The sequence below is a fragment of the Pyrgilauda ruficollis genome, unplaced genomic scaffold (assembly GCF_017590135.1).
Source record: "Pyrgilauda ruficollis isolate IOZ18807 unplaced genomic scaffold, ASM1759013v1 scaffold12, whole genome shotgun sequence".
NCBI lineage: Eukaryota > Metazoa > Chordata > Aves > Passeriformes > Passeridae > Pyrgilauda > Pyrgilauda ruficollis.
Window position 1 is genome coordinate 4,507,767 of NW_024510321.1, and position 22,936 is coordinate 4,530,702.

Below are 22,936 nucleotides of genomic sequence, written 5' to 3' on the forward strand. Positions count from 1 at the left end.
TAGGAATGGATTGTTTCATGTTATTTGCATTAAGTTTAAACATTTTATTTAATAGTTTTATAGATAAAGCTTTTGGCTGGTTTGCATAACATTGCATTTTTCCACTGACAAACCCTGTTAATTTTTGGTTTTTTCTCTACATTTATTTCCACTTGCCCTTAAATACAGTGGGAAAAGCAGCCTGTGCTCCATTCTTTGCCTGGAACTTGGTTTCTTCTCAAGTTCATCCTTCTGAACGAGGATGTGAGAAGGCAATAGGGGAAAGATGGTGTGGCGGGACAGTTTTCACAGTCCTAAAGCAATTATGCAACTACAGCCCATGGCTATTGCCCTTCACCCACATGAAGCCAGGCAGTCCTGAACCATAATTGCTGTAGTGAACACCACAACCTCAGCTCTTCTCTAAATCTTGGACCCCAAACTTTCCTACCAGGAGGAGTAACTCCATCACCCTGCAGAACCCCCAGCAGCTCAGAAATATTGAACACAGATGAGCCACATCTCCTGCAGCTCACAACAGACCCAGAACAAAATGTACAGGCAGAGCCTGACCGATGCACACTGCGGCAGAAAACAATAAATATTAGTCAGTGGGCAGGCAGGGAGCTTGGTACAGGGGCTGAAGTGCTGCCAAGGTCCCTGCCATGGCTTCCTTGCCCGCCTTTTTCCTACAACAGAGGTCAATTTAGAAGGAAAAAAAAAACCAAGAGCACGTCTCTTTCTGCTCAAGAGAACTGATCTGCAGAGAGAAATTTAACTTCTTGAAGTGCTTAAAGCACGTTCAGCATTTTATGGAATAAAGTCAACAACAAACTAGACTTTTTTATTAATACATGAATATAATTACTCTCTACAATAATTTTACTCCTCCTTCGATAAAACAGAGTCATTTATCCAAATCCTTTGTGACCCACTCTTTAATTTTTTTATCAATTAGCTTTTTCAGCTAATGCCTTTCATTAATCTCCATCTTTAAATATACCATGGTAAACAAAAATCTCATAATACTTCTCTGGGTAAGCAACTAATTAAATTTAGCCCTGAGGGGGAAGAAAAGCCCAGAAAAACCTTTCACAGGGCTCAGCAGAGCATTAGGTACTCCCTCTGCACAGGGGGAAAGCCCTGCTGAGGCTGCCTCAAAGCCCTGAGGACTTGGATACCACTGGGAGATCACCAGGTACCTGAGCAGCTTCTGCTGAATGCACAGAGAGCAGCATGAGAGAAAATGGGAAAGTCTCTTATTCACCTGACAGTAATGAGATACTGTTTATTTTCTTTTCTGCACGATTAGGGCTTTTTTTTAGTGTTTTGTTTTGTTGTTTTTTGAAAAGTCACAGCAATAGCACCAAAACTGGACAAGTACAATGTAGGTCAAAAGTACATCTTGGATCTTGCTCATTCTTTCCACAAAGTGCTCAGGAATAAGGCCATGGGCCAACATTTCCTGGAACACATGAAATAACTGACAAAGCTACTATCCTCAGATGCCTGTCACTGCCAGGACTGGTTTATGATTACCCAGAAGTTACTGCCAGACACCACTTTCTGTAAGTCTTCCCTAAGTTGCTACCAACAAAACCACGTGAGAGCTCGTTCAAGACCTTCTATCAGAACTACCCTACTCGCCCTGTGCAGTTTGTTCCAGGCTTGTGAAAACAAGATCCACTTGATCTTGGTATACAAGATCCACTCAAGAGCTGACACCTTTTTCCAAATTGTTGAAACCTCTACATCATTCAGAAAAGAAACCACCTTCCTTCGTATGCTCTGCAAACCATGGAGCAAAACTGATGGCACTAAATACATAAAACAGGGCTAATAACCTTAAAAAGCAGTGCAACATCTGGGATACAATAACATCCTAAACCAGCACAGATGTCTTGTTAAATGAACATCTGTCCACAGGCCTGTGCTGGAAGATGGTACAGGAATGATTTATAAAAAGGTTCAATTAGTGCTGCCATCAGCACGGCTAGTCACAAATTAATGTTCCCAGGCACTTTCACAAGTGAAAGCTGTTACCCTCTTTTGAAGAATCTTTTTAACAGGTGTGCAAAAGCCACACGCTCCCACTACACTGCTACTGAACCGTGGAGTCCTAAATACAGCTGTAAAAGTTTAACTGTGCTTAAGTAGAGGCTAAAATACTCAAGGTTCAGCTGGTAGCCCCAAGCAAAGAGCACCACAGCAAGCAAGAATCAGTTCATGGAAATACCTGTGAGGAAAGGGGTATTTTTTCCCCTCTCTAAACATTATTTTACTCCTTATTACTTCGAAGAGTTGAGAAAATTCTGCATCCAAGTCTGGATAAAATGAAGAGCACAGCTCTGGAAGCAAGGAAGATGCCATCTAACTAGAATAAACTTCAATAGCCCTAAACATTAACAAGCCTAAAATAGGAAACTCTCTCTTATATTGACTCCAGCTTCAAACTGATTCTGATTTACAAGATTCTTCACAGGATTTTTCAATTGAGCAATCAGTAACAGGTGAAAATGTTCCCTGTGTTTTCTTTTGTACGTGGTAATAAAAAAAAGAATGCAACATGTAGCTTCTTCCTATTTACTTCTTATGTTATACATGTGTATACTAAAGGCTGAGGGATCCTGATGCATGGGAAGATGTGCAACAGAAACGTGACAAGTGAAAGGTGACAAAAAGTCGACCGTTTACTAATAGAGAGAAGTGAAAACTTTCTTGTTTAACATCTGCTGAACCAGACTTTAATTAAGATCTCATGGAACTTGCACAACCTTCAGTTTCATTATTAAAACATATCAAAAATACACTTGATATTGCCTATTAGTCTCCTGGTACCATCAAATACAAGCAAGTTTCTTACTAATTTTAATTATAAATTTATAATAATCTTTAAATAAAACACTGCATTAAAGAGAAGTGACCCAGCTTACATTTAAAACCAAAACATTGCAACTTCCCACCTCACACCTCTCCTCTAACCAGTAACAATCTAAAAAACATTATTCAGTCACTCAACATTATTCCTTTACTCAGGCTAAAGCACCTTCAGAGCTGAAGCTTTTTCACATCTATATTTAATGTAGTTACTACTGAAAGCAATAAACACCTGAAAAAAAAAATCATAGTCTTTGAGATCAGGATGTCTGAGAAAAAGCGTAAAAAAACCCTATCTCCATTGGACAATTCTCAGCTTAGCTTTTCTAGTACTCCCCTGTGACAGGGAGATTTGTCAAAAATTTCCTACACTGCCCTAAGAAATGCAAATAGAATTTTTTTAAGATTATTTGTACCGAGTATCACAGATGCATCTTTGCTTTCATTCCAGAGTACAGTCAGTGCTGACATAAAGTAAGCAAATGCAAAGGAAACCCACAGGTAAATGCAGAGCTCTTGAGGAAACAAGGCTGAGAGGCTGGGAGTGAAGTATCAAAATGAATCTGAATTGCATAGTTCTAATGATTTAAGAGCCAAATAAATTAGGATATTTGAGCAAATGTGAAGTATGGTTTTCTGTATTTTTGACTTCAAATGTCCTCACATAGTTACTTGTACTACAGAGGTTCTCAGGCCTATATTGATGCAAAATTACTTTCCATGGGAGACTGAGAAAAGGCAAATAGGATGTGCTGCCTGCAGGCATTCATCAGAGGACTGTCTACCTAAATCAAAGAGCATTAGGAATGTCATCCCACTGTTGAAAAATCTTAATCTCAACTCAGTTTTGCAGCAGGCCACCAGATCCAGGAGGCAGAAGCTGCACTCTGCTGAGTGATGAGGCTGGTCTGGACAAAGCCACCATATTCAGTATTTTCTCTGTTCATCCCTGATGCTCTTTACAGATGTTCAGTTTGAGTCTGGAACTGCTCTTTTGAGAGATAAAGCTGATGAAGGCCATCATAGCTGAAGCAGAGCTATATTAACAATATCAAGACCATGAAGTCTTCTTCCCAACTTGTTACTCATTTGAGAACATCCTCAGTTGGCTGGCAGGAGAGACACAGGGTCACACCAGCAAGATTCAGTATCACTGATTACCAATTCATTAACAGTTTCAGGTACATAAAATAATACATTTTTCACATGAGCCCATAAAATACCCATGAAGTTACAGCTCTACTACAGCCAGTTATGGCCTGAGACATTGACAATAAGCCTACTACATTGCAGAGATTTCTGCACACCCTTTTGTAACGCCATTGCATGACAAAATCTGAGTTAGATGTTCAAAGTATGAAGCCAGGCTGCCTGATCTACATGTATGGACTTCAGATTTGGAGACAGTTCCAGCAACAGAGTGAGAAATCATATAAAAGGCTTTCAGATCTTTTAGCTTTCTTTTTTACTTTTCAAACTGACTGCTTAGACATCTATAAATTCTGTAAGTGAAAATTGCCTTCAGTCAACTATCTGTCACATTAACCCAGCAATGCACAGCATCAGAAACTGCTACAGGTTCTTCTTTCTCAAGAACCACATTCCCACTGATATGGAGCCTCATTTATAGTTTTAGTTCTGTAACACAAAACATTTTACGTGCAGACCTGAACAATTATACACTTTTCAGAAAAAATGGTAAAAAAATTTCAGTTGCCATTACAACACATTATGTATCTGTAGTTTTGCACAAACAACATCCTTTCTATATTTGTCACCAATGCACTTGGCCATGTTCACTAACATAACGATGCAAAACAACATACTAGAATTGCAGCACTTGCAATATTTTTTAAAACCTTTTCTAGAATCAAATTAAGACAATTGTTTGGGAGCACCAAGAGCTATCAAGTAGAGGCACCTGCAAGTTTCCAATCCCACTAAGTTCTGTTTATCTACCTGGCTCCAGACTTGATAATGGCTCTGCCTTTGTAACTGCCCCAGACAACAGTTAATGTGAAGCTCTTTGGTAAATTTGCTAAATAATGTTTAGAAAGTCCACTGACTGTTCTCACGTGGTTTCTTTTGACAGACAAAGAGAATGAAATGGCAACAAGAACAGCTGAGAGATCACCTGACTGTCAAGAGCACAAATTTCTAACCTCTGCAAGACTTTCACGTGACAAATTCAACCCACACCATTCACCACTGCTCTTGTCCTCATTCCTCTGTCCTCTAAGTCAACAAAATTGCATCAAAATATGCTACTGCACCCAACACAGCATTTTCCTCATGGGAAGCATAAGCATCCACTTCCATCTGAACACAAGATTTGTTTCTCCATGACGACGGGCAATGCCAAGTTCCAACTCCTCCACTCTTGTGAACAGCCATGGTGCCCAGAATTTTTTACCCACATCAGCACCAAGCTCATGTCTTTTTTAAGAATTATCCAGCTCCTTGTTCTTTCACATGCTGCAGGGTTCGCCTGCTACTCTCTTTTGAATAAGGGTGGCAACACAATGGTGAGGGCTGTAATTCTCATGTCTGGTGATTTCAAGATCCTGTACATAAAATTCAGCGGATCTGAGTCATCACGCATGAGAAACAGCTGCCAAGTACTTGGAACTTGGTAGAAGTTTTGGTCTCTGTGAACAGATTTTTGTAATTTTAGCACCATTAATTAGAAGTCATTTTCAAAGATTTCCTTTTGGAACTTTGCAGTCTGACAGTCTTATCACAGGAACATCATGAAGATCCTTGCAAAGTGCATTTGTCTCCTTAAGTTAAATATCCTCACTGGATATATTTAGGTGCCAGGTGAAGGCTGTGCTCTCTGTCACTCAGCCACATACAGTGCAGGTGTACAAACAATCCAATAGTTTAATACTAAATACTAAAGTTTTTACTCAGAAAAGTGTTTTTATACCCAGCAAGTACAGTCTGCATAGATTGATTATACAGTGTTGTAAACACTGCTTTTAATCATCATTAATTCAGCTTGGACACTCAAAAAAGGATGCAAATATTCAACTATCTTATATTTTAGATAAACTAACCCCACTCACACTACATCATTTTGAGAAGTTTCCAGATCTTACATCTATCAAAATGCATCAGTCAGCTCAGAACATCTCATGCTTTCTCATCGAATAAAGCTCAGAATCTTTTGTTTCAAGTCACTTTTGTTAATGTCTTCAGACTTCACAGCAAACACAATTCTTCCTGTAGATTACATGGACAATAACTCCATTCCTTCTTGTGTTTTTCAAATGTTTCTTTTGCCACTAACACAACAAAATAGCCAACACCCTTCTCTCCCTAGGTACGTGTTACAGGATTTCCTAAGAAAGGCATCTGTCCACCAGTTTCACCTGAAATTATGTTTATGAAAAGCAAAGAAGAACCTCTGGGCAAAAATTTTAGTGTATTTAATCTTAAACAAGCATTTAAGCTTCAACTAGAAGGATCAGGACATGAAAGGGCAGTACCCAAAGAGCTATAAATAACCTGCTTTTATACAAGATGCTGGCCTAGAATGCATTAGATAGAATTTTCTTTATAATACTCAAATTAATTGATGGCATGTAAGAAAAGCAGTTCTTGCATGTCAACCACAGTTTGTCATTACCCATCTAAAATGGATTTAGACAGGGAAAAAAAAACACAACAGAAATGAATGTCATATCACCACGTATCTTTTCCATCTGTTAGCACCCTTAGTGCTCCTTATAAAGAAATACATTTTTATTTCAGATAATGTCAACAAGTATTATGAAATATTTCTCTTTCAATAAAACTGCTAAACCTAGGAAAGCCAAAGGGAAAAAACACAAGATCTGCTCACTAATTAAAAATCCATTAAAACTTAGTCAGAAGGCTTGGAAAACCTCAGAAGAATAAAAATAGATCTAAGAAGAAAATGGGCAATGGAATCAGATGTGTGTCAGTGTATATTTATAATTCACATGAATTGTTTTTCTTTAAACAAAATTGTTTTCAAACTAGACGTAAAACCTAAAAGCCAGATCATGGAAACTATTTTTATACCAGAGTAAATAAAAGTCTGGAAATACTATTGTAAAATATAAACAACAATATAAGTAGCATAATAAGCAACACTCCATAGCACAGGCACAAGTAATACAGATCTTGAAACATGTCTAAAAGCTTCTGCATAAACAGGCACATCAATCTCTAGGGGTGCTGATGAGGTAGAAATTCTAAGGTTTTTGTTAGAAATTCTGCTAACAATAATGTGCCTAAACCTTTTTTTCATCCCTGAAGAAGTCTTCTAAACTGGAGACATAAATCTGCCTTCTGACAATTACAGATAGCTTACAAATAGCTTCAAGTAATTATAATAGAGAGCTTTTAAACTGTTCAAAAGAATTGTTAAATTACCATTATTATTTGGGACAATGATCATTGCTGTTCACCAATATATCAACATTTCACCTATTTTTATTCAAGACCACTACCAACTACACCAAGCTGGTTTGTATATTTTTTTCTCCATGCCAGACTTCAGCCCTTTAATATTAAAAACGAATTAATGCTATATTTTTTAACTATTGGGGGGGGGAGGGGTTAATTATTTTTTTTCAAGTCTTAGTTCCTCATTTCTTTAATATGCTCTTAAAGAAAACCTTTTAAAAAGTGAAGTCAATAAAAGGATGGTATTTCCAGCACTTGATGCTTGAGGAGTTTTTCTAGCTGATGCCCACCTTGACTCTCGCAGCCTGAGCAGGGATCGGGCTGTGTCAGAACTGCCAGCACGAGAGTGATCTAGTGCTCAGCCTACGTCATATGATACAGGTCAGAGTTATAAACAAAATTGTCTCTGTGTCACATGAGAGGGGCACGTCCCCAGCGAACCCTGCTGGAGCAGCTACTACAATGGAAGTCATCCAAGAGGACCAACTGATACCTCCAGGTCAAGTTCCTTCCAGGCCACCACCCAAGGACACAAGGCTGCAAGCTCATTCCTTTTACTGCCCTGCAACTTGCACAGCGTCCTCAAGTTCTGCAGCTTCCCTCCAGTTCCACAAATACACTCAGTTTAAACATTAAAATGCGGGTTTTTTTAATGTAATGGGAAACCAATTCTCAAAATCTAAGTTCACTGTGGAGAAAAACATGAAAATGTTCAAGACTCAAACGTGCAGAGCCGGCAACTTACAAATTATATTAAGTTGAATTAACACAAATTGAATTTATACCCAAATTCAAAAAAGAGAGTTTTCATCCCCATCAGTTTGCTTCATTCATTAGAGGTTCTAAATGTCTGTGCTGGAAGCAGCAGGGAGAGAGCAGTGGTAGGAAAGGGTTACTGGAGAAGGAGAAGAGAAAATAAAGCCAGTGGAGCTTCTTTTAGTGACAGTGCAAGTAATGCTGTCTAAAAGGATTTGGAAACCATAATCTGAATCCCTTTGCTTCCTAAGTTTTTTTCCTTTTTTTGCAAACCACCAGAAAAAAAGTAATGAAAATAATCAGAAATGATACTGCAGCCGATTTATAATGGGACTATTTGTATATTTACCTAATCTTTTCTGAGCACAGACCTTCTGGAATGACAGCTTCTTAGATATTTATACTTTTATTTCAGCTTGCTTTTTACATATACACATATGCTTCTAATTAACATTTACAGCATGGAAATTCAGTTCTACTCACCAGACCACACCACGGAGCCTTAAAAATTATCTTAATCAAATGTTTCAGAAGCACTTTCAGGTATAAAAAGCTGGCAGAGCAGCTCTGAAAGAGCTATACTGGCAACCACTTGTGAAGATGACACAAACAGGGAAGCACATAGGTGAAACTTAATGGCCCTAAAGCTACTCATATTTATCCAAGTACTGCCTTGGTGTCACGACAGGACAGAGCAGTTCCTAGCTCACAGCCACACAAATTTCAGTGTTAAATTAATTATTTTTTCCTAAAGAGTATTCTGCATAATTATTTTTTTTTGCAGTATTTTTGCACACTGAAATTTCTCCTTGAAGTACCTGAAAGCCTTTATGCTAACAAAAAGAACTACAACTGAAGTATGCCTTACCCTCAGAACCTTAGAAACCATTTGTCTTTTGCAATCAATATATTAAAGATAACGCCTGAAAAGAATCCTCAACCACAAAGGTGTTCAACATTCATTACACCATCCCTGGCAAAGCTGCTACAGGGAGTGCTATCAGAACAGAAGTCTGCTCACAGATTCAGGGGACACAATGCCAGAATCATTATCCATGCGAGCCCGATATCCCTAACTATCACTCAATAACCGTAATTGATTGAAGCCCATCTTTCAGAAAGCCACTCACTTTGCCATTCCCTTTGTCGTTTGTTCCTCCTTCTGAATTCGTGCTCATTTCCTTTGTGAACTTCTTTGGTTTCAGCTTTCAACCACTGGTTCTTGTCCCTTTTCCTCTTACATTAGGGATCCCTTAAGAACTCAGTATTTTCTCTGCTGGAGATATCATTCACTCTTCTGTAACTACTACTTGTTTTTAGGGTTTAAATCCCCCACCCCAATAACCAGACTGAGCACCTCTACCTTTCCTCCCCAAAGCAATTTTCTCCAAGCTTTCTACAATCTCTGGTCTGTTTCATGACTTTTTGCCAGTATTTTGGTCTTTCAGCCATGGATATCTGAATCACATTGAAATGGCAGCAGCAAATCTCACAATCTCTATGATAAACAGAGCTTCAGTGCACAGCCACAAACATCCCACACTTCAAACCTCTTGCCAGAAATGCTCCTTTCTGGACTGCAACCCCATCCCTAAATCTCTACATGGCAACACCATCCCCTCTCCTTATTCTGAAGAACATTTTGTTTTACTGCTCTTCTGCCTCTTCCCTGTGCTCATCCATGTCATTCCATATCCAGATTTCAACAGCAGTAATTGTTATTAATATTGACTAATACCAGACTTCACTGCTGGAGGACCACCCAAAAAACCCAAAGCAAAGCGATGACAGCTCCCAAAGACAACAAAGTGCTTGGTCAGCCAGTCCTTAAACCAATTACTGCAGGCTTTATTCCACTGAATAATTCAAACAAATAGTTTTAATCAGAGTATAAAACACTGTTAAGCCCAGCACCTTTAAAGAAATCCATTTACATTACATCTTCATAGAAAACGATGGATAAAGGACCACATCAGATGACCTAACACCTACATCAAAGGAAACTTGTAAAACTCACAAAGTGGATAAAAGGATGAAAAGGAAGGGAAAGAATAAAAAAAAGCCCACCAAACCTACGAGTTCCTGCCTCTAAAGAGCACAGCAAATGTCTTTATTTCTAAAACAGAAAGTATCCATATCTGCCCCAAAGTCATGCCTTCCACACTGCTGTCATTTCAGTGGGAACCATGGGATTTCAGTATCTCACAGAAGTGAGCAGTATGTATCCCAATATACTTTGTAGCATAATAAAATATTCTACTGAAATTACCAGATCTAAAAAACAATTACTTTATTGCTTCTTACAACTTTTTCACTGTAAAATTCAACTCCAAGGTAGTAATTGGCAGGGACAAAATTATGTAGCAATTAGGGCATGACAGCAAAAGCAAACAAGAACTGAAAATGGGTTCGACACTTCTGGTAACAAGCAGGTAATTATCACAGCAGCTTGAAAGGGGCATAATCAACCAAACTGACATCATCCCTCCCACATAATAAAATGTGAAATCCCTTTACGTGCAGTGTAGCTCTTACACACAGCTGGTAAATGCTGCTAGTCTAGTCTCGATGTTTGTGTCTGCAGAGCAGCTGAGGTTACGTTTGGGATGGTTCAAGAGTGGATAATTTTATTTACTTATTTAGGATGGTAATAGTTATTACATGTTTTCATCCACTGCGGACTACAGATACTATCACTATAAAATGCTGTTTTTTAAAATTGCCCTCTCTTTTCTGAGTATAACTTTGTTTTCAAAGTTCCTAAAAAAGATTTAAAAAAAAAAAAATCTCTGCCTACCATTACATTTTCACCACCATCTACAAGATAAAACAGGTTTAATATTTTTAACATACAAAAAGAAAGTTGCTAGTTTTAAATATGCTTCATTCTTACATTCTTCATTCAGCTACTCTATTTTACCAGCAACACTTTTTTCCCCACAATGCATTTGTTTAAACTCAGGTGTGAACACGAACTGCTGTCTCAAAGCAGCACTGCGCCGTGGACATGCCTGTTGTTATCTCAACACAGTGTAATTGCAAAATAAACAATATCGTATTCATCTTCATCATGTATTTGAATTAAAATATTATTTAAAAAACCCATTCATTTATCTGCTGTGCCCTTTCAGCACTCTTTTACTGTGAGATTCTCACTCTCATCAGCGCCGCGTTTGGAAAACCCATCAGCCCAAACTGACTCAATCAATGGTGGCTGTTCCATCCCTTAGAACAGGCTGGGGGAACCTCCTTCTTCCCTGTTTTGTATATTCCTACCCCATGTTCTTCTCCATTTTCTCTCTCTTTGTGTTGACAAATCCATTTACCTCCACGCTGTCTGTCAATACCATTAACTCGCTGCTCCCACCTTTTTCCAGCTCATTAACAGCAAGGCCAACCCAACACTAATCCCTAAGTCTGCCTTTAACTATTTCCACCCAGCTCCCACCTTTCCCATGGGTTTCACTCCTTGTCTCTTGGATACAAGCAATTTCAAACACACTGGAACTGCAGCTCCATTTGTATTGATTTTTTCATTCCGAATTTCCACAAAACATTTACAGACTATCTGCACCTATCATTTTGTAATCTATGCTGCAAGCACCAGAAGTAAAATGAATTATTAACCCTTATTTTCTCATCTTTAAAAGCTCAGCACTAACACATCATAACATTAATTCTTTAGACAGCTGTTAAGCAGCCTCCTTTTTATCAGTTTTTTTGTTATATTTAGACTTTTTTGGTTTTGCACAGAATTCTCATGAAGATAACACAAAGCTGGCTTCCTGGATCTCAGCTCTGAGAAGTATTAGGGCAGTTTTGAGTATTCCCTGTAAAAGTTAAATTTTGTGAGTGTGTCACCTAAATATGGCATGCCTTGACTTGTGGAAGGTTTGATTTATTGACAAGTAAAGCAGATGTGGCACAACAGGAGATATTTAATTGTTGACTATGCTACTGACATGACAAAGATGTTAATACTATACCAAACCTGTCTTTCTTCCTGCATATCTGAACCGTTTTAAATCTCAAATTATTTCATCAGGTTAAAATTGTTCAAGATGTATTATCAAGAATTCTCCAAACTATAGAGACTTTTATCACTATAAAGTGATAAAAGCACAAATTTATAAATTTAAATCTATATCACAGCAAAAGGAAATGTCAACCTCAAAGCTAAAAAGGATAAAGACTAAATTAAGACTCACAGAAATTCCAGGCCCCATAAACTCCAGAATAAGCACATAAAGTCATCTGATAAAGGGACAAATATTGGTTTTCTTCTTTGCATTTGGATCCTACAGTAAAGCTAACAAGCTTGGTTTAGGGTCCCTAAAGGAAACTTTCTTAATCTAGACAGCTGGAAATTATGTTTTGTTGGGTAAAGTACAGTATTTTGAAGCAGAGATCCTTCCAATGAAAGCTCTGAGAAGATGCCAGGAAAATGAAATTAAGAGTAACACCAAAAATTTTACCTCCTCTATATACAGACACACCCCAACACCTTTTTTTCTTACAGCCAATTCTACATCCCAATCTGCAGATATGTTGAGGGTTTCTTTCTTCCAAAAATGAGATCAGAAGTTGAGGTTTAGCTTCCATTCCATACACGTGGGCTTGAGTCTCATTAGACACACCCCACATTATCACACCCCAACACTTAATTTCTTGCAGAATATAACTAAATTGGTAATGCACAGCATAAGAACTTCAGCTTAAAAAATAAAACAGTAACACTGACAAAGTGTTCTACCATTAAACAGAATCTCTTTGCAATGCCACAGAACTCATGGCTAGCTTAATACAAAATATCACCAAATATAAACTTTATTAGCTAAATACATTTCTGTTCTTCCTCTTCCAAGTGAAATGCAAGCCTGATTAAATGCTTAGCCTTGGATGTGCGCATTAAAATAAAAATATATTAGTCTGAGAGCCTGACTCAAAACCATCACACCTGCACATGCAGGGCTGAGTAATTAACCTGTGTAGTTTGTCAAGGACTGTCTGAAAGTCCTTTGGTTTTTATGCATTCTGTTATCAGCATAATTCAGAGCATTTAGATGAAAAGCCTATATAATTCTAAACTGTTATAAAAGCTTTTTTTTATGAAATCCTACAAATTTCTGATGAGTTCTGTAAGAATTCTTCTGAAGAAGAATTGTGTTATTTCAAGTTTCCTTGGCCATAAGTTTTATATTTGAATTAACCCAAATTTATATTTGGGTTAATTCAAAAGAAATAATAAAAATTAATACTGCTGAACCTACTAGCTAATGAATATACCTTAAAAAAAAAAAAAAAGTCAGTTGGCATCATTACAGAACCTCAGTTAGCGATCTCCAACTTACTGTTAGTTCTTGTACAAAGTATTCTAAACACTGCAGTGAAGTATTCTGGTATGCTAATTTTGGGGAGGAAAACGTGCAACTTAACTTGAATGGCTTTTCTTACACGGAGTTTCTACTCTAGCTCACAAACGGCTCCAAGATGGCCTCAAACAGAGTTTTGAGCTACACAGAAATTCTTTGTTGCTCCACAGCAGTTCCTTGCCAGTCGCGCTGATCAACTATTTTGCCAAAACCAGAAAAATAAGTCTTTCAAAATGAGTCTTGATGACTGGAACAAAAAGAACCACTTCTTAAAGGGGGGAAAAAAAAAAAAAAGCAGAGGGGGAAGGGTAGTTTAAGTGCTCCTAAAAACTTTGAAAGCATTCCTCCTGGATCTCTCCTTAGAAGTGCTGTTTTAATCTCCTCCACCCCAAATTACTTTATTTAGATAATCTGTTGTTCTGCAACAAAACCACAATAAACTAAAATTGCCACACAGATGCAAATAATTGTGATGAACTGTGCTGCTCTACTGATGAGTATTTTTTAATAAGACAGCTTTCTTTTTCATATATACAACAACTTTGAAACGTGGTGTTGGTTTTTTAATTGGCTGTTGTTTGATTTACTTATACACACGAATGTCTGCAAGATGTACTGAAACCAGAAGCCTCCCACAGCACCACACACAGCACAGCGAGCCTGCATCTCGCTCCATCAAGTCTTTCCAGACTTTTCCAAGTCAAGAGGGTCCTTTCCATTCCTGCTCATCTTCTACCTGCAGACAGCCACCTCCAAACGCAGGTAGGGAGGAGCCTGAGCTCAAACAGGGTTTGACCTCCTCAAATTCATCTCCAGATTCACTCCACACAGGCAGGAAGTCTGGAGTTCGCAGCCCTCCCACAGCATCGTCTGGCCCAACTCAAACAAACAAGCGAGATAGAAATAATTTTCTTTATGTTCAATCCCTCCAGTCACTCACTTCTCTAATAATTCAGTTCCTAGTGTTGATCCTTTTCTAAATATGGCCACATAAGCATAAGCAGCGAGTCTCAGTGCCAGCTATGCAATTTCTCTTTCCCATTGGGGACAAGTTTTCCAGCATCTCAGATGTTTTCAGAACAGACGCCTCCCCCACCACTGCCACATATACATTTTATTTTATTTCTTATGAACGCCTCTTACCCACAGCAGTTACAAGTGCCAAATCATCTGATTTCACAGAGTGTCAAAAGAAAAGCCAGATCTAAGAACTTTTATAGCATTTTCTATCCCTTCTTCCTCTGCAACATGTTGACTTGGAAATAATACTCTTCATTTGCTCAAATTCCAGTGGCTACAAGAAGTCTGCTGTCCCTCTCCAGTCATTTACACTGATCACAGGACTTAATCAACTACACCATGTTTCAGTAAGTTTAAGCTGTCCATGGATACTGTCAAGGCTGTATGTGATCAAAGATACAAACAAAATTTGTGGATTCATGCTATGAGTCTTAGCTTTAAGCATACTGATTTCCATGTTTCACAAAAAATAAACCTAAGGAACAGCCCATTTTTTACTGCTTCCAGACGAGCTATGAAGGCTTGTGTGAGAAAGCGTAACAAAATCCTTTTCATTTTTTAATTCAGTTGTAAGTTTTTGTTATTCTCTCGTTACTTATGTACTACCACAGGTGGTCATGGCAAATTACCAACATAATTTACGCTGGTTCTTTAACTGCAAGTCTAGCTTACTAATTAAATACCAGAAAAAAAACCCCAAACAAACAGAAAAAACCCCACACTCCAGTCTTCAGCAGTTAAAAAGCAGAGGTACAGGAAAGCAGGAGACACCCCCAGACAACAACAGAAGCCTCACATTTGTCTTTAGCAGATTATGCTTAAATGAAAGCAGACACCGCTTTCATTTCCTCGCATTTAATCAGCGGTGGATGGAAGAGGACAGAGGAATAGGGAAAGCATCTTCAGCAGAGGTTTGGACAGGGCTGGGCTCTGGGGGGTGAACAAGGAGCCTCACAAAAACCAGGAGGCATTTCCAAGCACACAGCACAAACATAATGGAGGGTCCAGCATGGGCTTGGCTCCACGGAACAAACAAAAGGGGATACTTGAATCATATTTTAATGAGGCTTTGCACGTGACCTGATCCATTAGATGCTGAAATGCTGCTGCAGTTACTCTACAGCCACCTTGGCATTTGGTGGCTAATGCTCCAACTGGCCTCTACGGTACCCCTGAGGAAGGAAAAATAAATAAAGCTGCTGCAGCAGCTTTGGTTGATAACAGCATTAATACACTGGGGGTTTAAAAGATCTGTAGATCCACAGACATCAGCATCATCCAGTGTGAAACCTTAACTCACTAATAACCAGTTCTATCAGGAGACATATTACGCAAAATAATTAAGTCAATTTATGTTATATAAAAAACAGGTTCATTATCCAAATACAAATATTATTTAACTAATGGAATAAATCAAAACCTAAGCTATGCAATAGACATTTAACAGCAGAAAACAAGATACCGTGGATCCTTAAGGCTGCAAAAAGTGAAAAAAATCCAGCTCTAAGAACCACACCAAAACTTGCTAACAGTTCAGAAATCCTGCTTTTGGAGTCTATTTGTCTCTTACTGCCTTCAAAAGGCAGTCCTGTTACACATATAGAATTTTTTTTTCAGTTTAAATAAAATTTCCCTGATGTGCCCTAGTGCTGGAAAGCACATAGTCTGGTTTTCCCACACATACATTTTCATGCATCCTGACAATTATCACCACAATTCACATTGAAAAGGTGATCACAAAATCAGCATTTACTGTCTCTTCCAACACTTACTACACAGCACTGATGCTAGTAGGCAGAAGGATCAAGAAATCACACTCTGCAGCTGAACTGTGGAACTCCGTGCCCAGCACACTGGAAGTTTGTGTGACTGAGAAGAGGCTAGACACATTCAAAGGAGATTTTTATGCTCAACAGATCTGACACAGCAACACTATCCTTGAATCCAGAAATCCCTCAATTCTTTCCCAATCTCCTGCAATTAGGGGTTTGGGGAAGTATCATTACAAAATTACTTTTGTCTTACTTTCCTAGTAACCACTGCAGGAAACATGATGATGGGACATCCACATCTCTGATCTGACCCAGCACAGACGGCTCTTGTGAAATAAGTAATTTCTCCAAATTATTTTACAAACAGACACTGAACCAAGAAAGCTCATCATACTACCCAGATTACTGTCACATCTAAAAATTTATCTTTAGCAACACTGAACTTCATTTCCAGCCTTGTACTCAATATCCTGTACTCTGAAAACTGAACCTGCGACTATGCAGCTTTTAGTGGTTTATAGAAGTTTCGTTCCTCCAAAAGACTGATTCCTGAGTCCAGAGACTCCCATGTGGGCTTCCAGAGATTCAGTTCTGCATGGGGGGCTGCAAAGAAAATGCCCAAGCATCCTCTAGACCTTCCCATCCAGGATCTTCGTCCATACTGTGCTGAAAAGGGTGTATACCTTATCCTCTACTCAGGTCATTATCTACCACAGCAAAACAATAACCCTGAGGCAAGCTTCACGTCATACAATCATGCTTTTTAACAAGATGCTTTCACTGCCAAAGAACGTCTAGTTTTCCTGTATTTAAGCAACATGAAGCTCTTCTGGCAGATCAATGGATCCTCCTAAGTCATAGAATTTCTTGCACAACATCAGAAATAAGTTAAAGCCCCTCTGTCCTGTAAATACAATCACCTGACATTTTACTGCTATCTTCTAATTGAAATAATACCCAATTCATGAGCATTCTAAACTTACCTTTATATAGGGAATTTATAATTGTTTGCTTCTTCTTGTCACTTAAAGACTACCAAGAGAGATTTCATGCAAGGTTATTCTGCCCCCTCACCTTGGATAAAGTCCTGACTTTGAGCACTCAGGCTCATCTTTTTGATTGAATTTGACAAGCATCTTTGAATACCACAACCAAAGAGCCAAGGAAGGATTTTTATGAAAAACAGTTGGTGTTCATTGACTGTTGGCAAGTTCTTCCTCATTCCTAAAAGTTGCTTAATTTCACCCATCTACTTTCCATAAGGATGTGGTCAATGTTCATGAGGAAAACTAGTAAAAGACAAAGTGTATTTTGCAGAATGCCATGACCTGGATGGTTCTGACTTGGAGTGTGTGTACTGGGATGGCACGGAGCTCTGTCAGTAAATTTCACTTTTGCTGCTCAGGTAGAATCAGGGTATAGGATGATCTGCAGAAAGTTTAGTTCTGATGAGTTTAGCAGGCTTAGGAGGCTGTTGAAAAGCCTGGAGAGGAGATTAAAGGAGAGATTATTTCAAGATACGTCTTCTTTCAGTCCAAGCTGCAACCACTGAAAGGATTCTGCAGATTGAACTCCCTAAAATGCAACCACCTCCCTCACTCACATCCTTGCTTCTCTTAGAGCCTCAAGAGACATGACCCCACCACCACTGCTTTTCTGCCCCTAACTATACCACTACAGCACATCTTCCAAATTTCTCAGAAGTAATTCCATGTTCAGAAGATGTTACAGAACAGTCAGAAAAAACTGCCATTATAAACTGCTGAACAAACCACAAACATCAGTGGCTTTTCCATTACAAAGAAGCCCTGGCAAGACAGCCTTCCCTAGAGAAAGTCTACTACTCTTCACCTACAAATGTATGTCTTCCTTACCAAGAAAGCCAATGAAGTATCTCTCCTTTACCTGCCTCCTGGCCTGAAACTTCTGGCACAGGGGTTGGTGAGAAGTGCAAGGACAAGATATGGAGTACTACATGCAAAATTATTCAGCCTTACATCACTCTGATAAAACTGAACACATAATATCAGTTTTCCAGATGCTGACTGTGCTTGATGAAATCAGTAGGCTGGGCCTCAGAGGCATGAAATATGTATCTAGCTCAGGAAGAAATAAGCCTAGTTCTCTCTGAGTGACCCCAAAGTGCCCCTTTTTTTCCCCTGCACACAACAGGACTGTGATTCTTGCCAGCCTCTGCAAAGCAGTGGGAGTAAAACATGACTAATTGGCCTGTAAAAGAATAATAGAGAAATCAAGAACAAGTTTATGCAATTTATAATTGTTGTGATTTCAGCTTAGCACTGTTTCACAGAATCCAAGTTGACAGAAAACTGTTCTCACATTTTCTTGATATCTGAAGAATGAAAAACTATTCCACAATGCCTGGTTTATTTTTCTCGGAAGCATCCTCTTCCCCACAGTTTTTGATCATGCAGAGCAGCAATTGGTTAGCACTATTCAAAACAGTAGGTGCAGAACAGTCCAGGCTATCGAATTCTTACTTGTACTGATGAATGTTTACTCTCATGACTATTTTATTTCAATGGAAAACTTTCTATTGACTTGACTTGTCTTTGAAACAGAATTGTGTACCTTAGAGAATACCCCATCATACTGATTAATAATTAAATGAATCCATATAGTACTTATTCACTGACAGTTCTTTATCTGGAGGTCCAGAGGCATCAATAATGAAAACTCCTCTGTAGTACTGGCAAAGCTGTCAGCAGCAGATGTTGAAGATTATGCAGCCATGAGGAAAGAAATAAATATAATATAGGATGGTTTAGATATCAACTGTATGTAGGTCTGTCAATGGTCAGGGGAAACTACCTCTCCCTAACCTTTACATCTCTCAGCTTTCACCAGAGAAAACAGCAGCTAACTATCTTCATCAGCATGGGTGAATGCAGATATCAGAACTGGCCAGAGCAATCCCTGGCTACACAGCACAGCCCAGAAACTCTGACTTTCTGGTAATAAATAAACTGGAGTCAACCGATTTCAAAACACCCCCAAGGGAAGCAATAGAATAGCCTGAAATAGAAGCTGTTCACCAGCTCAGCTCCAGGATTCTAAAACTTTCTACGGAAAAGTGACACAACCGTCTCAGTTACTGAACCGCAGGCATCAAGACAGGTTCAATATCTACATGCATTTCTGAAAAATGGAAGAAAGAAATTAACTTACTAACTCCTCACAGCTAAACATTCTTCATCATTCTAGATGGATTTTACTATCCGAGGACAAATATACCAGAGGAAAAAAAGAGATGTGTCTAACTATTTTACATCTTGTTGACTAATAAATATCTGAACAAAATCTACAAGGCAGACTGCTCTCCCCAGCCCAGTTTCAAGAATTTGTTAATGCAGGATTGTACCCTAATCCAAATAAACCACCTCAGGAATCTTCCAGACTTCCTCACCATCACTCTCTTCTTCCAAGAACTAGACTTCAAGTAGTAATAGTTGTTATTTCTGGAGCTGCATAAAAATGTCTTCACATGGTTCCCTAGACTGTTTATTTTTCTTAATTTAAAAATCTTAGCTTCCTTTAACAAGGTGAAAACAAAGATCACAAGGACACAGAAATGAAAAGATACATAAAGATACAAAAACATACACATAAGACTAAGCACTGCTTACAGGCAAGCTACCTCACCAAGGTGGATTAAGGTGAAAGAGAAAGACTGAAGTCCATGCTCCTCAACCTGCATCTCCCATCTGTTTTACAGATTATATTCCTGTAACTCTGGGCTCCTCCTTCCTGAGCACTGCAAACCCACGATGCTTCCAAAAGCTCTCTACCTTGTTTCTGTACCCCTTCCTATGTGCAATCAGCCTTCTACTAAAATACTGCAAAGCCAAAGTGAAATGTTTCCAACAAGAACAGTCTCTCAAAGGTTAACAGTAGTATTTACTGCTCAATCCTGACCTCCATTTTATGGCAGCCCTGAACATACACTGAATGACTTCTGCCACAACTGTGACTAAACCTTCTGTACACAAGGCAAGGCTGACATGGCAGTGACAACACCTAGCACACCTATTATTTGACCCAGATCAAGGACCTTTGAAAAGGTCAGAAAATATTTCAGGTTCATTCATTCCCTCACCACTCTCCTTGACCACTGCTGGTGCCTTCTCGCATGCTAAATACATTCTCAACAGTGCCACAAAACCATGCTGACAAAATTGCCCCACTCAAGCCCAAGGTCAAGGTGACTAAAATAAAGCTCCAACCTTATTTCTTCTCATTGCTCCAGATACACCATCCCTGCATAGTCCCATCCAACCCATCCCTTCCCCCTGCCCCATCCTCTTTGTTCCACCAAATACATCATATCCTTTCGCCCTGCTCCTCCTGCTTCAAAAAAGCCTTCAAATTGTATTAAACTCAGTACCCTCACAAGTCACTTGATTCAAAGGCAGCAGAATTCTGCAGAACTGTAAGCCTAAATAAGAATTCTGTTTGAGGTTTTCTGAATTCTGGAAAAAATACAGCTCCCTTTCCTCCTGGTCTAACTCCACCTCAAACACATCCCCCACGGAATGATTATTCCCAGAACTGCCCTTTTCAGCGTTTGTCCCATTTTTCTCTATGGTACCTGATGTTACATGCTAACAGGGACTGCAAACTGGTTAACTATAAACTATATATAAACTATATAAACCAGGCAGTAATAGCCTGCTCTCATATGCATTTCTTCCTGAATGGAGTCTTCCAAAAGCATCTCTTTTTATACTATCGGGGCACTGGGGGCCTAGAAATTAAAAGTAAGAAAATAAATAAATAAATAAATAAACAAACAGAGAAAAAGAAGATCCAGAGTAAAAACAACATGGAAGTGACTGTGCTTGGAAGGAACATATTGAGCTCCATCTAAAACAACTAATTCATTCCTGAAACTGAATTATACGCAAGAACTGCAAGTTCTGGCTAAACAAACAAATAAATACACAAGCAGACTCTTCTAATTAAGTAACATTACAAAAGTATTCACCTTTCAATGTTTGGAAATCAGGATGAAAACATGAGACAAAGAGGCCACCGTGAAATCTTTCATTTTCTAGCTGTATTACAAAAGCACCATCAGCACAAGCCACACTTCTGTGTAACATTTCTCCAGTGAGTACAAACAAGAGGGAGACTTCCCTGAAGAGACAGACAGAAACGCAGAGTGCTATGACTAACTTCCAACAGACCTTATGGAGGAGCCAAATATCCTCCAAAGGATGATATCATCTATGCTTGTGCCTGGCTTTGGACCTCAACACGGAGATGAAAAAAAAAATTTAACGAGGAAGGCCACATATACTTACGCTCCATTTTTTTTTTTAAATCAAAGATATTTCCAAAGGACAAAGCTTAACTGTGATGTTTCGCCACTCAACTCCATCTGAGATGTCAGGGAAAAAAAAAAAAAAATCTGTCAAGACCACTAAAAGACTCATCTGTTTGCTGAATACATTCCACATCAGATTACCAAACACAAAGACGTGAACACTGTCAAACAGAAGGCGCTCACCTATTCCCAAAGCCACGTGACAGCTCCTCCGCCACGCTTTCCCTACTGAATTTCCATGACATTTCCTGGTTCACCTCGGCCGTCCCAGGGAGCACCAACGCGGCACAGCAAATGCCATGAATCGCAAGAAGACATCTGATATCTGTGATATCACACGCTGGGATCCTGCCAGAGAACCTCAACATGCCAAAAGGATTTCGCAGAGGAAAGACAGAATTATAAAAGACTAGCTGAAGGCCCACTGTCAAACTGGATTTTAGTACTTCTTCAAACACCCTATGTCCCAGGAGCTTTAGTAATCACTAAAATTGGAACTGCCCAAATAAAACAAAAGTGTATTTCAGCCTTTTTAGAGTATGTTTTTGACAACACTCCACAGCCAGCCCCCCATGCTCTCGAGCTGTGTGTTTTATACCAAATGGTATACACCAAGTACATATTCCTCCATACTAAGAGTTCTCTATCCACACTTTCAGAACAGGAAACCAGAATTGCAAAGCCGTAAGATTTGACAGCAGTGATGAGAAAAGAATACTTTAACCATTATTTTTAAATAGGTGAATAAATTAAATACGGTAAGTCTGGAAATACACGTAAAGCATACATTGAGTGGTCCTTTTAGCCAGAAACAAAAGGAGGAACAAATACATGGCTGCTTTTAATTTCTGCTCAGCCATTTACCCTTAAGAAATCATTTTCAGGCAAGTCCAATGAACATTAAGAAACTGTACATGATGCAACTACTTTCTACTGGTATATTATGTAAATGACAATATCACCCCCTGTGTCCTCCCCTCCAAAAAAAAGCTTCCAAAGAACATTTTGCCAAAATTCTGCAGGAGTTTCTGCTTAGGAGAGAACAATACAGAAAAAAAAAATAAAAAAGGAAAAAAAGAAAGGCAAGGAGAAAAAATTGTAAGTCAACAGAGTCTGACAAAATAATTATATAAAATTAAATACTATTCCTACCAAAACAAAAATATTTTGACCTAAAAGCATCTATATTTAATGCTGGGAGAATATTAGCTATTACTTTGCACAGAATGGACAAAACAAGAATCATAAAACAGTTTACAAAGATGACCTGTGAGGCAAGGAACTAAAAACTACAGATACTTGAACTCCAAGTATATTCCCAAAAGAAAGGCCATCTACAACAAAATAGTAAAAGATGCATAACCAAATCCTTTAAA

The 22,936-nt window shown here is 38.7% G+C and overlaps 1 protein-coding gene across 15 annotated transcripts in view; it reads right to left on the minus strand.

Annotated features, from left to right (window-relative positions):
* Positions 1 to 22,936, minus strand: part of KMT2C (lysine methyltransferase 2C) — a 187,442-nt gene that overhangs the window by 146,038 nt on the left and 18,468 nt on the right. The window contains exons 2-3 of one of the 15 annotated variants that reach the window (XM_041486501.1): positions 21,744 to 21,908; positions 21,538 to 21,614 (exon numbers count right to left, since the gene is read on the minus strand). The exons of 13 other annotated variants lie outside the window; for them this stretch is intronic. The gene's annotated coding sequence lies outside the window, so the exon portion shown is untranslated. Of the gene's footprint in view, positions 1 to 21,537; positions 21,615 to 21,743; positions 21,921 to 22,936 lie in introns of all 15 variants that reach the window. One more of the 15 variants, XM_041486493.1, reaches the window with a different exon arrangement.